The sequence below is a fragment of the Macaca nemestrina genome, chromosome 9 (assembly GCF_043159975.1).
Source record: "Macaca nemestrina isolate mMacNem1 chromosome 9, mMacNem.hap1, whole genome shotgun sequence".
Lineage (NCBI taxonomy): Eukaryota > Metazoa > Chordata > Mammalia > Primates > Cercopithecidae > Macaca > Macaca nemestrina.
Window position 1 is genome coordinate 112,327,692 of NC_092133.1, and position 14,066 is coordinate 112,341,757.

General features: G+C 43.8%; 1 long non-coding RNA gene across 1 annotated transcript in view; it reads right to left on the reverse strand.

Annotated features, from left to right (window-relative positions):
• The window catches only part of LOC105479936 (uncharacterized), a 37,964-nt gene extending 24,600 nt beyond the window's left edge, over positions 1–13,364 (reverse strand). The window contains exon 1 of the long non-coding RNA XR_986177.2: positions 13,237–13,364. This is a non-coding gene — a long non-coding RNA (uncharacterized lncRNA). The remainder of the gene's footprint in view (positions 1–13,236) is intronic.
• Positions 13,365–14,066: the final 702 nt, after the last annotated feature.

Here is a 14,066-nt window from a genome sequence, read left to right on the forward strand (position 1 = left end):
TGGTGGGAGGAGGAAGGCTGATGATTTATCTTGCTAAAGAGAAACTTCCTCAAGGACTAAATGATTTCAGAGATAAATTTGATAAACCAATGCACACATCACAGAATATGCCACATATCATAGCTGAAATATGCATGGTTTACAGTAGAAAATCCAAGGAGGGTCGCCTACAGCAGAGAGCTTCACTTCAGTTTTCTGGAGATGTTGCTGGAGTTAAGTTTTCAAGAGCACTATGGTAGATTAAAGATGGTCCCAGAGTGTTTGGTTTCCCCACTCACTGAAACCTAAACTAACTCTTCTGCCCTTGAGTCCAGGTTGGGCTTAGCAACCTTCTTAATTGGTAGAGAGCTCCAGAACTATTTTTCTAGAACTACCAAGGCTAGGTAAGAAGAAGACTTGCAGTATCTACTTCCTGGCTCTTGGACTCAGGACTATCCTGGAGTGGTGACATGTAGGTACTCCAGTTGGCAATCCTGACTGGGCTTGGCCTTCTAGTCATTCCAAGGCAACAGACATGTGAAAGAAGTTATTTTGGACCCTCCACACCAGTCCATCTGCTAGCTGAATAACACCAAGTGACCTCTGTTTATACCATGAGGAACAGAAGAATCACCCAGCTGAGCCCTGCCAAAATTTCTGATCTATAAAATATAATAAGTCTTAGGCTGTGAGACCTGCATAGTGGTGGGACAGACATACCCCTGTGACCATATTCATGCTAATGGGTGCAAGGAGGGTATGTAGTTTGTCCTCCTGGTTATAGGATATAGCACAGCCTGCTGCTGGTCTCTGAAATCATTTAGTCCTTAAGGAAGTTTCTCTTTAGCAAGATAAATCATCAGCCTTCCTCCTCCCACCACACACACACTTCCTAAATGACTGCTCCCCATTCCACAATTAGGTATTCTTGTGTTCATTGATTCATTCTTTGTTTGAAATATAATAATTTGATATATATTCATTACACTAGCAACACTTATTCACCACTTATCAGGCCCTGGGTTCAACACTTATATCACTTAATCCTCATGACATCCCATGAGGTAGTTACTACAGCTAGTTCTGCTATGGTACTCATTTTTAAAATGAAGATTTGTTCAATACAATTGACATAGTAGGAAACAATTTAATCATATGCAAATATTGCATTTGCTTATGTATAATTTTGTCTACACACACACAACTAAGTGAACACAGAAGATTGCCTCCAGCTGAACAGAACTGCATAGGGGTACACAAAATGCACATATGTACATGCCTTAAACATCTATCAGCTGCCTCAGTTACCATGTACCCAGAGCTGCACCCATTCACATCCAATGTTACCACTTTCCATCCAATTTTAGATAATCCTCCTTCCAGTACTTCATAATAACTCACAAGCTACAACTTACCTGATGCCACTTCCACAAACAAACTTTAACTCTTGTTCAAGGTAAAGCACCATATTTATTTGTGGTAGTTATGTATTTAACCAGCTAACATGTGTAAAACAGTATGCTGTGGACTGAATGTCTGTGTCCCTGCTGCCAATCTGTAAATTCATATGTTGAAACTTTAATCCTAAATGTGATGTATTTGGAGATGGGCTTTTGGGAGTTAATGGAGGCTTAGGTTATGAGGGTGGAGCCATTATGAGGGGATGAGCATTCTTATAAGAAGAGACACAAGAGAGCTTGCTTCTTCTCCCTGCTCTCTGTAATATGAGGACACAACAAGAAGATGGCTTTCTGCAAACCAGGAGTCAAATTGGCTGCATCTTAATCTTGGACTTCCCAGCCTCCAGAACTGTAAGAAATAAATGTCTGTTGTTTAAGCTCCCCAGTCTATGGTATTTTTGTTAAACCAGCTCAAACTGACTAAAACACAAATACTACCATTTTTATTAGGTGCCTGTTATTTTATGTGTCACTAACCAAGGTTTTGGGTTTCATACCCTAACCCCATTTAGGAATGCATGTGTTACACTCTAGCAAAACTGACTGTAAAATTATCTTCATTTTATAGATGAGGAAATTGGAACTTAGAAAAGGCTGGCTCAAGCTGGTAAGTGTGGGATCAAAGCTCAAATTCCTGGTTGAGAAACTAGAATCGACCCAGCCCTGCTTCCCCTCACCCTGGCTCTGAACTACTGCACTGTATTGCTTCTCAGTATGTAGGCAGAAAGATAAAGTGGAGAAGGAACGGGGCCCTGAGCCACCAGAAAACTGATTCATCAGTTCCTGAGCATTGAAACCTGGCTTCCCTCTTATAGCGTCAGCCTCCTATCCTCCCCAGATCCCTCACCTGGGTGCCCTGGCCCCAATGCCCACCTGGTAGAACACTCCTCTTCTGTGCCTCTGCCCTCTTCCCTGAGGCTCTGAGGCATGATTGCCTCTTACTCTCCTCTGTCTTCTCAGTTATGGCTCAGGGCCTGGCACCTGACTGGGCCTCCTAAATGTTTCTGGAGCTAGACTAACCAGAACAGGAGGCTTGGCTGCAGTAAGCAGGCAGAAGGAGCCAAGCTCCTAGGGCTGGCATGGAGGGAGGTCTAGGAGGGCTACCAGTAGCCTCTACAATACACTCAATAGCAAACCAAACTGATAAATTCCAGGCACAATTATAGCCTCCCTCCCTAATATCTGATTAGAAACCAAGGAAGACAGAGTGCCCTACAGCCTGAAGAGGACATCTCTGAAGCTTCCCAAAGGTGGAAGTAAGCTCTTTGCCCCTCCCTACCCATTTGTTCTTCTCCACCCTCCTCTAGGGGGTTGATCAGAACTCCATGTATGCTTCATGGCTGGCCCAACACTTCCTTGGTCTACAGACCCCACCTCCCCACTGGAAACATGCAATCTCTCTCTGTCTCTTTATATCTCAATGCCCTGTGGTTTCCCAAGCTCTTTCAGTCATTAATCATGTGCATCTTTGTGATGAGGCCTAAGACATTGTCTAATGGTATTTCTTAACTTCTCATGTACATGCAGATCCTAACCTGAGAACAAATTGTGTTTTGAGGTCGAAGGCAAGTGAGCCATTGGATTCAGAATACATGTTCCTGTAGAAGCTGTGTTGCAAATGGAGGGTCGGCTACTCAGCAGCTCATGAAAGTCTATTTTACCCACCATGTGACTGAACCAGACCACAGCAGAATCCTGAGTGCTGGAGGGGTGGAAGGACATGCAGGAGGGAGGGAAAGGTGGAAGAGAGTTGCTTCTTCCTGAGCACAAGACCAGCAGCCAGGAAAAGACACAGAAATATAGAGTTTAATGTATGTGCCTCCATAACTCTTTCTGGAACCTTCTCCCATCCGCTACTCCCTCTTTCCTCAATGTCACACTCCCCTGGCCTCATGCCTGCTCCTGAAACACTCAGCAAAGAGGTTAATAGCAGAAGATTTAGAGTCCAACAGATCTAGGTTCAGTCTCAGTCTCAGGTCCAGTGTATATATAGAGTGTAATTCTTAGACCTCAGACTAGGAATTAATCTTCAGCCTCAGTTTCCTCATCCAGTGATGGTTTTCTTAACTTGTAGGGGTGAGGTGAGTAACGAGATAACTTGCATGGACCTAAATGCTTTCCCAAGGGGCTCTTAAAAGTTCAGTGACTGCTATTACTAGGTGATGAAGGCTCTGCAAGCAAGTCTATAGGCATCTCCTAATGTGGAGTTACTCAAGCTTCTTAACTCTGTCAGTTTGGAAAAATTCTCAGCACCTATTTCTTGAAATACTGCTTTTTCTCAATTTTCTCTTGTCTATCCACCTATAACTTCAATTTCACCTATTTCAGATAATTTTACTGTTTGCTGTGTGTTTGCTAAGCTTTTCCCTTCTCCTGTGCTGCTTTATTCTGGGTATTTTTTCTTTATCTCTCTTCAAGTCACTATACCTGCCTACTGCTGTATATTATCAATGTTTAAACAAATCTGTTGAATTCTTAATTTTTGTCATTGTAATTTTTAGTTCAAGGAGTTCCATTTGATTACTTCTTATAGATTCCAATTCTCTGGGTGAAATTCTTTATCTTTCTTATTATTTCTTTGAACTGCTGATCATAGTTATTTAAAATTTCATGTCAATTAACTCTAATATTTAGAGCACCTCAGTTCATTTCTATTTTCTATTTTATCTCTTTCTGCCTCCTCCTTTTCCCCATTTTTTGCCATCCCCTGCCATGTCTGGTAATTTGCAAATTGAATGTTGGACATTGTGCATGAAAACATCATAGAGCCTTTGAATGATGTTATCTTCCTTCAAAGAGGATGTGACAGGTTGGTAGAGTGTTGGCTGATCACCTTCATCTGCTAAAAAGCTGGTTACTTATTTCAGGTTTTTTTCTTACTCCTAGGGGTAGCTTTTCCAAGGTCTCAACTGACAGTTTGGGTGTTCATCAGGGGCTTTCTTTCTTGGCACACCATGAACTCCAATTTTTCTTTTTTTTTTTTTCCTGAGACACAGTCTCACTCTGTTGCCCAGGCTGGAGTGCAGTGGTGCAATCACTGCTCACTGCAGACTCAACCGTCCAAGCTCATGTGATCCTCCCACTTCAGCCTCCCAAATAGCTGGGACCACAGGCACTTGTCATCATGCCTGGCTAATTTTTAAAATACTTGTAGAGAGACATGAATCTTGCTATATTGCCCAAGCTGGTCTCAAACTTTTGGGGTCAAGCGATCCTCTCACCTCAACATCTCAAAGTGCTGGGATTACAGGTGTGAGCCACTGTGCTTGGCTCTGAACTCCAGTTTTTGTCTCTTTAGGACCCTAAGACTATTGAAGTTAATGATTATCTTTTTAATGTGGCTTATTTCTGCTTGGTTTCTGTGATGGTTAATTTTGTCTCGGCTAAGGGATGCCTAGAGACCTGGTAAAACCTTAATTCTGAGTACGTACCAGAGTGTGTTTCCAGAAGAGATTGGCATCTGAATCAGTAAACTGAGTAAAGATGGCTCTCACCAGTGTGTGTGTGTGGGGGGGCACCATGCAATTTGTTGAGGGCTGGAAGGGAACAAAAGGCAGAGGAAGGGCCAATGTGCTCTCTATGTTTGGGCTGTGACATCCACCTTCTCCTACCCTTAGACATCAGTGCTCCTGGTTCTCAGGCCTTTGGACTTGGACCAGGACTTGTCTTATGTCATTGTTCCCCAGCCCCATTCCCTTCCAATTCTCAGTACTTCATATTCAGACTGAATTACACCACTGGCTTTCTTGGGTCTCCAGTTTGCAAACAGCAGGCTGTGGGACTTCTTAGTCTCCATAATCTCATGAGCCAATTCCTGTAACAAATTTCTCTCTCTCATACCTTCATGGCTGTTCTTTCCACTTTCCTTTAATGGGTCTATCAGAACTCCATGTATGCTTCATGACTGGCTCAACACTCCCTTGGCCTACAAGGACTCACCCCCTCCCTGCACTGGAATCTTGTAACCTCCCTCTGTCTCTTTAGAACTCAGTGCCCTGTGGCTTCCCATGCATTCCTTCAGTAATTAATCATGTGCCTCTTTGTGATGAGGCTGAAGATATCATCTGGTGCAATATTAGGCCTTCTCGCATTGCTATAAAGAAATACCTGAGACTGGGTAATCTATAAAGAAAAGAGGTTTAGTTGGCTCACAGTTCTGTAGACTTTACAGGAAGCATGGTTCTGGCATCTGCTTGGCTTCTGGGAGGCCTTGGGAAGCCCGCAATCATGACGGAAGGTGAAGGGGGAGCAGGCACGTCATGTGGTAAAAGCAGAAGCAAGTGAGAGACAGTGGGAGGTGCCACAAACTTCTAAACAACTAGATCTCACGAGAACACATTCACTATCGCAAGGACAGCACTAAGGGGATGGTGCTAAACCATTCATGAGAAATCCACCCCCATGTTTCAATCACCTCCCACCAGGCCCCATCTCCAACACTAGGGATTACAATTCAGTATGAGATTTGGGTGGGGCAAATATCCAAACTATATCAGGTGCTATTTCTTAACGTCTCATATACAGGAAGATCCTAGCAATAGTGTGTGTGTGTGTGTGTGTGTGTGTGTGTGTGTGTACATATATATCAATACGAAAAATAGTACCTGATATAGTTTGGATAGTTACCCCAAATCTCACGTTGAAATGTAATCTCCAGTGTTAGAGGTGGGGTCTGATGGGAGATGATTAGATCATGGTGGTAGATTTTTCACGAATGGTTTAGCACCATCCCCTTAATGCTATCCTTGCAATAGTGAATGAGTTCTTGCAAGATCTGGTTGTTTAAAAGTTTGTATCAATAGGAGATCTGGTTGTTTAAAAGTTTGTATTGATAAGAGATATACATATATATACACACATCAATAGGAGATATATATGTATAGGATCAATAGGAGATATATATCTACATATATATACATATATAGTTCTATTAATGAGAGATGTGATCCTATTTCTCTGGAGAACTCTCACAGTAATACAATTTTTTTACCCTCCAGGTGTGACAGATACTGTGATGCAATGCCTAGATCCCCCTTCAGGAATGAAGGAGTTAGTCCCCCAACTGCTAGGGATTGTCAGTTGGCAGCCCCTTTGAGGATTGTTTCTGCTGAAAAAAAAAAAAAGTAAAAACAAAACTGCTTCCCCCAAGGTTCATACCCTTCCAGGGCAGCCTGTACCCAGTGCTTTCTTGCCTTTGTGGTAAAAGCACCTGCTGCTGTGCAGCAACTTGGGACAATTCTAGATCGGGACAACAACCCTGGAGTTAGAAGGGTTGCTATAGCTCCAGAACTCCCTGTGGGGTTGGCAGAGGCTGAGGCTGTAACAAATTCTGCTTTCTTCCTCTCCCTTCTACAGCGGGTGATCCTAAAAGTACCTCCTAATAAACATTGTGCTCATTAATCTCTGTCTCAAGGAACACAGTCTGTGACATGAGGCCTGCACATGCACAACTTAGAAGTCAGCAATGCCTTGAGGGTATATTGGGTGCCAAATATTAGGCACATTTCAATGCATTTCCTGTGTCTTTGGGATCTTGGCTTCTTTGGGGCCTTGGCTGCCTTGGTTGCTATCCAATGCCTTCCAACAGTTGGCCTTTGTGTTTTATCCAGCTTTTATAGTTGTTCTCAGTGGGAGATTAATCTGATATCATCCGCTCCATCATAGCTGGAAACAGATCATGCTGACTGTTTTAATTCTCAGAAGCCAGAAGGAGCAATGATGGAAACTGTTGCTGGGAACCTAATTCTGTTCAACAAAGAACTGTTGATTGGAGATGCAGAAATGATGAGAACCTGAGGAGAAAATGACCTTGTTTTCTTAGACTCTGCAACACCCAGGAAGGAGAATACAGAGCCCAGCCACATATATGCTACAGACTTTAGAAATACAGACTTCAAACTTCCCAAGGAAAAGAGATAGAATCCAGGGGCCAGATAAATAAAAAAGAAATATCAAAAGCCATCAGAAAGTAAAACTGAAAATTTGACACTATAATGGCAAAATAAGTCAAAGAAAGGAGGAGAAGCAAATCTGGAAAAAAAATAGACTCATATGCTGGTACACTTTTTGGAACATAGAGTATGAATAATAAACAAGTAGTAATTATACACAGACAAATTAATATGTTAGACAACAGTAAAAGAGCAGAAAGATCTAAAGAAGATACTAATGGGCTGGGTGAGTGAAATCTGACAATACGAGATTGAGTAGGGGCAATGGATTTACTCAGGTCCTAAGAGCCTAACTTTACAAGGACAAGGTGAAAATCAGTTTTAATAAGTATTCATGTGAAAAGCAAAGAAACAAACAAAGCACCTTAAACACTTTAGTTTACTTTAAGTGTAGTATGAATCGCTGCTATGAACTTGTCATCTAAAATACAATTTTAAATTGCATTAACAGAAGTACAACGTCTCAAGTGAGAAAGTCCTGTACTTACTCTGTGTGGGTAGTCTGACTTCAGACCTTGGCACAGTCTTGAATGTGTCCCTCCAAAATTCGTATTGAAATCTAATTCCATTGTGGTGGTATTAGTAGGTGGGGCTTTTTGGGACGTGCTGTTACAAAAGAGGTTGTAGGGAACTGCCCTGTCCCTTCTTCCATGTGAGGGCACAGCAAGAAGTGTACCATCTATGAAGCAGACAGAACCCTCCACAGTCATCAGATCTGCTGGTGCCTTGATCTTGGACTTCCCAGTCTCCAGAACTACAGGAAACAAACTTCTGTGTATAAATTACCCATCCTAATGCATTTTGTAATAGCAGCCCAAATGAACTAAGACAGACGCTAATTACCACAATCTGAGCAAGACATTAACCAACCATAGTGTGTTGAGAGCAGGGCAACCAGGATGTTGAAGGAAATGGGTCATATGAGTGACTTCAGAAGAAATGGAATGAGAAGAAGCAGATCCTCTGTAGGAGTTATCTTCGCGTATGCATGTGGCTATCGGGTTGAAGGGGCTTTTGATTTTTTTCCTTCATGAAATGAGGGACAGACTGTGGAGAGACAGATTTAGATTCAAATACATGAAGAAATGTTAAACGATCACAACTGTTGGAAAATGGAATGGGCTTCCACTAAAGCTGGTGTTGTCTCCCTCCCTGCTGTGCATTCATGAGAGGCTGGAGGTTGAGGGTCCCCCAGTTGGCTGAAGGGTGGAGGAGGCAAGGGAGTGTTTTGGTTGGCCAATACTGTTAAAAAAGTTTGGCCGGGTGTGATGGTTCGTGCCTGTAATCCTAGCACTTTGGGAGGCCGAGGCGGGCAGATCACCTGAGTTCAGGAGTTTGAGACCAGCCTGGCCAATATGGCGAAACCGCGTTTCTACTAAAAATACAAAAATTAGACAGGTGTGGTGGCATGCACCTGTAATCCTCACTACTTGGAAGGCTGAGGCATGAGAATAGCTTGAAGCTGGGAGGTGGAGGTTGCAGTGAACCAAGATCACGCCACTGCACTCCAGCCTGGGTGACAGAATGAGACTCTGTCTCAAAAAAAAAAAAAAAAAAAGTTTAAGCCGACATTAAAGTTTGAGAGATTTTACTAAAATAAATTTCTAGCTTCCACTGAAAAAAATAAGATATATGACAATACTTGGCTTTCTTCTCTGCAAATAAACCAACGGCAGCTAGTTTGCTTATAGCCTGTCTTAGACCATTTGTGTTGCTATAAAGTAATACCTGAGGCTGGGCAATTCATAGACAAAAGAGGATTATTTGGCTCATGGTTCTGAGGGGCTGTACAAAAGCATGGTGCCAGCATCTGCTTCTGGTGAGGGTCCTGATGAAGCTTCCACTCATGGCGGAAGACAAAGCGGAGCAAACATCAAATGGTGTGAGAGAAGGAAAGAGACAGAGGTGGGAGCTGCCAGGTTCTTTGTAACAATCAGATCTCATGGGACGGGGTAGATAATAAACTCACTCATTACTGTGAGGACAGCACCAAGCCATTCAAGAGGGATCTGCACCCAACATACAAACATGTCCCACCAGGCCCACCTCTGACATTAGGCACCAAATTTCAATATGAGATTTGGAGGGGACAAAACATCTAAACTATATCATCCCCTTTATACCAGGCTATATTTTCCAGTTTCCCAAAGTCTTTCCCACTCACACAATGCATGCTCTTGACGACCAATTCAACCTTTTCACATCACCTGCCTGAAGGTGTAGGTACTGGAGTTTATAATCCCTATTATAGAGGAGACTTAACTACTAGACGAGGGCAGGAAAATCCCACAGCTTCACCACCCCTTGCCCCGCTTTCTGACAGGAACTGCCCCACCCAGAACCCCTTCTGCGAAGACGACTGTTTTGAGACAGGTTCTCTGATGGCATACTGAGCAGTTTGGGTATGGACACCTGATTGCAGGACACCAGGTTTTCTGCAGGGCAGTCAACTCACAGGCTGATAGTGACATGGAATGGGGCCGGGCATGGAAAAGTGAGCTGAACCAATCACATTTTCTCTCTCAGCTTTAAAAATGAAGAAAGTGTGAACCAGCAAGCTTGCAATGGTTTTGATGCTGAGGGGCCGGAGAAGTCATGATGGGCCAGGAACAAGTTGAAATTAGGATACATCTAAAACAAAGAGTTTATTTTGTGAGAGAGGGGAGGGAGCATGTGAACAGAGAGAGCAGAGGTATCTTCAAACCATGTGGCCTGAGAGAGACACATCAAGCCATGGGTCCCCAGAGCTTCTCTCTGGGTTCCTCAGAGTTTTTCAGCTTCAGACCCAGGCACATGTGTTTTCTTGCAAGAAACTCCAATTTCTTGAGCTAACTTGAGTGTTCTCTTGTCCTTGCACTCAAGAAAAGCTAACCAAAGCTCCCTTAAGGCCTCTGTTGAGAGTCTGTGATTCTACAAACTGAGTCTAAGGATTTACCTCCAGGATATGACCTGTGAAAGGAAAATATCTTGGGCCCCTAAAATCACTAAGCTAAAGGGAGAACTCAAGCTGGGAACTGCTTGGGTCAGACCTGCCTCCCATTCTATTCAAAGTCATCCCTCTGCTCACCGAGATAAATGCATATCTGATTGCCTCCTTTGGAAAGGCTAATAATCAGAAACTCAAAAGAATGCAACCGTTTATCTCTCACCTACCCATGACCTGGAAGCCCCTCCTTGCTTTGAGTTGTCCCATCTTTCCAGACCAAACCAGTGTTCATTTTACATATGTTGATTGATGTCTCCTGTCTCTCTAAAATGTATAAAAACAAGCTGTGCTCTGATCACCTTCAGCACATGTTGTCAGGACCTTGTGAGGCTGTGTCACAGGCATGCGTCCTCAACCTTGGCAAAATAAACTTTCTAAATTAACTGAGACCCGTCTCAAGTTTTCAGGGTTCACAGACCGCTCCCTGACACCCAGGTAAGCCAAGCGCACTGTGGACAGATAATCGACGCGGTAGGGATCCATCTCTAAGAATACTTTCCCAAACCCTTTTTCTTCTGCAACAAAGCCATGCGTATAATTTTAGAGGTATAAGCATGCAAGCACCTTAAGCTCTAATTTTATCACATTATCATATTCCCAACAGGAAAAAGAAGTGTGTAGGTAAAACTACGTGCTTTCTTATATGCATCTGTCAGCCCTAATCAGACACCCTCCCGCTTCCATAGAAAAAATGATTCAGATGTTGTCATCAGACTTGTGAACCTGAAGAATATTTAACTTGTTGATTAAGTACTTAACATTACAAATGAATGCAAAACTGTCTATCAGTTCTGGTGTGATTATTTTGGAAAGGTTGTTAAGTTTTTAGGTGGCTGTGATAATGAATGACCTTTGTGATACTGAAGGCTGCCTTGTTGCATCAGCTTTTCTGACGAGTTGCTATGCGGGCCCAAAGAACAAGAAGGAAAGAAAGATGCATATTAGAACTCATCATAAAGTCACTGATACTTTTTTTGTAAGCAACTGCTGTTGAAATTAGATGACAAAGAAATTCAGGCTGTAGCTGCCCCTGTGAAGGGAGTTGCGGATGTGTAAAGAAATTTTGTTACTGGGGAAATCTGCCAACTATGATGGCACCTCCCTGGCACCGGCCACACAATCTGCAACCTGTCTCTGAACGGTCACATACATTGGGGGGCGCACAGACACAAAACAGCTGGGTGGTTGACTGACCTTTCCACTTTGCAGCCCAGTATTTTGGCGTCATGGAGATTAAGACTTGACTGATGTCACTGGAAAATTGTCTAAGCTTTTGCTACACTCTGCTTTTGTAGACACCAGTCCCATTCCCAGGCGAAAAAATCTACACCTGCTGAATCTTTTCAAAACCGATAGATAGATACAAGACATTTATGACAAATTAGTGAAACATGCCAATATTTGCCCCCGTCCTGCTTCTGCTAGAATTTCAAAGATTTTGTCAGAAAAAGATATCTTTGTAATTTCCAGTAATAAAGACAAATTAACAACATCAAAAAACTGCCGAAAAGAATGAGAATAAGTTTTCTTGTTCTCTTTTTACATTTCTTTTTAGTTTTTATACAGTAAAATACAGCAAAATTCACTCCTTGTGGCGTATGGGTTTTGATAAATACAGAACATTCCCCTTCCCTCCCCTCCCCTCCCCACCTCCCCTCCTCTCCTCCCCTCCCCTCCCCTTTTTCTGTTGCCCAGGCAGGAGTGCAGTGTCATGATCTCAGCTCACTGCAACCTCTGCCTCCCAGGCTCAACTGATTCTCCTGCCTCAGCCTCCCAAGTAGCTGGGGTTACAGGCATGTGTCACCACACCCAGCTAATTTTTGTATTTTCAGTAGAGGTAGGGTTTCGCCATGTTGGCCAGACTGGTCTCGAACTCCTGACCTCAGGTGATCCTCCCGCCTTGGCCTCCCAAAGTGCTGGGATTACAGGTGTTAGCCACCGCACCCTGGCCGCACAGCATTGTATTTCTATCACCACGATCATGTACGGAAGAGTTCTATCATCTCTCAGATTCCACAATGCTGTCTGTTTGTGGTCATACCTTCCATCTGTCCCCAGCCAGCAACCACTGATCTGTCCTCCATCTGTACACTTTTGCCTTTTCCAGAATGTTAAATAAATGGAATCATTTTGTATGTAGACTTTCAGTTTATTAATTGTTAATTTATTAACTTATTTTTTTAAACTTCCCACTGATATCATGTTCTATGCAGAGAGAATACCGGATGAAATATTTCGGGCAGGGGGTATCTTAGAAGACAAGAAGGACGAAGTGGGGAAGTTGCTGTGCTCAAGTGCAAAATTATTTTCATCTGTGCAGAGAAGGCATCTCAGAGGTAGTCAGAACCAATCAAAAAGACTTACGCATACAAACTTGGCCTTTCTGTAACACTCCAAGGAAGAATTGATGAGCTTAGTCTTTGATTATCTTTAACCAGCCTTGGGATCTGACCCAGGGCTAGGTAATTAACATGAGTAATTAGCTGCTGTTGGGTTGTGGTGTAAGCTTGCGGGGAAAAGTGCGCATTAACTCTGTGTGCCCCACAGCGGCCTCCCACATTATGTTCCATCAGCGTAGCAGTGAGATAAGCCTCCATCCCCCTGCTTTCCCTCCTTAGAATAATTGCCTTCTGAACAATGGTGCATGTCAGCTTCATCCTGCTTACTAGGGGAACATGATTTGCTTCTACAAGTAAACCTGGTGACAGGCAGGACAGCTGGCTAGACTCATATTTAGGTCTTGAGATTGATACTAAGTTTAAAAAAGTAAGTTACAAAGTTAAGTTAGATTTGCTCTACTACAGATTCTTGGAAGGCCCACTCTAAGTCAGGCTCCTGTTGGATCCATCCACACACTTACTTTTCAGATGCGGAAGGCTGTGACCCAAGGACTCCTGTCCAGCTTCTCTGGCCCCCACACTTTCCCCAGTCTCTGCAGGCTCTGAACTGCCGCCTCCCTCAGGAGCCTTGATAGATCCTGAAAATGGCGGCCGTGGCCAGGTTCTATAAAGAGGAGATGGGGGCCGGGCGCGGTGGCTCATGCCTGTAATCCGAGCACTTTGGGAGGCCGAGACGGGCGGATCACGAGGTCAGGAGATCCAGACCATCCTGGTTAACACGGTGAAACCCCGTTTTTTACTAAAAATACAAAAAAATTAGCCGGGCATGGTGGCGGGCGCCTGTAGTCCCAGCTTCTTGGGAGGCTGAGGCAGGAGAATGGCGGGAACCCGGGAGGTGGAGCTTGCAGTGAGCCGAGATCGCACCACTGCACTCCAGCCTGGGCGACAGAGCGAGACTCTGTCTCAAAAAAAAAACAAAAAACAAAAAAAACAGAGGAGACGGGTCACATACTCTGTGTAGGTCATGTGCCATGTTTTGTCAAAGTTAATCCTCCCAGGAAAACTCCTGAGAGCCTCCCAGTCAACCTGCGAGGTACGCTAAGCGTAGGGAAGCCAAGTCCCAAGAGCTCTTTGGGGCCTGTTTAAAATGGCCACTCCCCCAGCCTCTTCATGGGCATCTGCCGCTGTTGTTTGCAAGGGAGTTTAGGGAAGATGGCTGAGCTCTTCACCGACCGTCCTAACAAACAAGCCAGTGGCCTCAGCTCAGACCCTTTAGAGGAGACCTCAATGCCTCACAACTCGGAGCAGTGAGTGGACGCCCACGTGTGCCACTTGAAACGGGCTCTGTTGC